Here is a 1361-nt window from a genome sequence, read left to right as displayed (position 1 = left end):
TTATCCACAAGGAACTGAGTGGCTACAGCAGCAGAACTTGAGAATTTCACCACTAGCAAAGCAGCACCAAGAGAATCAACATGTTTTGGGGGCCACAGAGAAATTCCATATGATCTGGCTATTCCACTGGTTGGAATATACCATGAGAGAATAAGAACTGAGGCACAAATGGAGACTTAGATCAAAGAGCACAGCAACATTATTCACCATCGCAAGAACATGAAAACAGCCCAAATGTCCAACCACAATCGAATGGATTGAGAAATTATGATACAGTCACATGATGGAATACTACAGAGCACACAAGAGTAATGACTTTGTAAATCATTACCTAACTTGGGAGGAACTAGAGCACATTATGCTAAGTGAACTAACTCAGTTTCACTCAGGGACAAATACTGTATAAGACCATTATTATAGAAATAGATAAGTAGTAAAATGTGTATGAGGATCTAAGAGGGCAAGGGTAGAAACAGAGGGGTGAGAATGGGTAGGGGTAAGGGTAATTCATAGGGTGGCACAATTTGGCACGTGGAGGGAGGAGTGGGTAGAGGAAAAGGGAAAGATCCGATGTGAAAAACAATGTACACAAAATTTGTAAGTAAACCAAAATAAAATAAAAATTTTATATACATACCTAAATAATTTTAAAACTAAAGTAAGAAAGCTTTCAGATATTAATGTTTTAACTGTTACTACCTCATTATTTGATAAAAGAATTTTGAAAAACTCTACATAATTACTTTGATTATATGTGTTTATAGTTTATAAATTCTGTTTATTATTAGAATTACTTACATACCTTGTATGTGTGATCATTATCTTCTGGTTCGGGACTAGACAACAATGATAGTTGGATATCATGCATTGAACCACTTCCATCATGCTGATAAAGGAAAGTACAAATGATTAACAGTTGTAGACATTCAGTTCGAACTGAATGTATCCCAATTCAAATGCTAGTACTGAAAGGAACAAAGGGAAAATGAGATTACTGATATTTCTACTTATTTTCTATACATTGGTTTAAAGAGGGGGAAATTATTTTAATTTATAGCTTTGATAAGTTCAATTTATAAGATTTAATAATACATAAAACATGTTTTTAGTAACAGAAAAGTAATTTCCATACATTTGAGCAGCCCAAAATACTGTAAGTAATCCATGGAAGTGTCTAGCATTGCAAATAGGCCATGGGTTCTCAGCTAACCCAAAACTAGTGGCTTTGGTCCACCAGGGGCATCTCAGAAGAAAGGCCATTGGGGTGGGGGTAAGACTGAGAAGAACTGGATGAAGTATGCTCGCAGCACTGGAGTCTATGGGGGAGAGAGTGGTCTAAAGGTATTGTATTTTAGGGCATT

The 1361-nt window shown here is 35.9% G+C and overlaps 1 pseudogene across 1 annotated transcript in view; it reads right to left on the bottom strand.

Moving 5' to 3' along the window:
- LOC102859000 overlaps positions 1 to 1361 on the bottom strand; it is a 221142-nt pseudogene that overhangs the window by 88917 nt on the left and 130864 nt on the right. The window contains exon 6 of the transcript XR_439012.1: positions 803 to 886. The product of XR_439012.1 is annotated as a serine-rich coiled-coil domain-containing protein 2-like (transcript). The remainder of the gene's footprint in view (positions 1 to 802; positions 887 to 1361) is intronic.

The sequence above is a fragment of the Elephantulus edwardii genome, unplaced genomic scaffold, assembly GCF_000299155.1.
Source record: "Elephantulus edwardii isolate Elephantulus edwardi_28Jun2011 unplaced genomic scaffold, EleEdw1.0 scaffold00305, whole genome shotgun sequence".
Lineage (NCBI taxonomy): Eukaryota > Metazoa > Chordata > Mammalia > Macroscelidea > Macroscelididae > Elephantulus > Elephantulus edwardii.
This window is presented reverse-complemented; position numbering and strand designations above follow the sequence as displayed.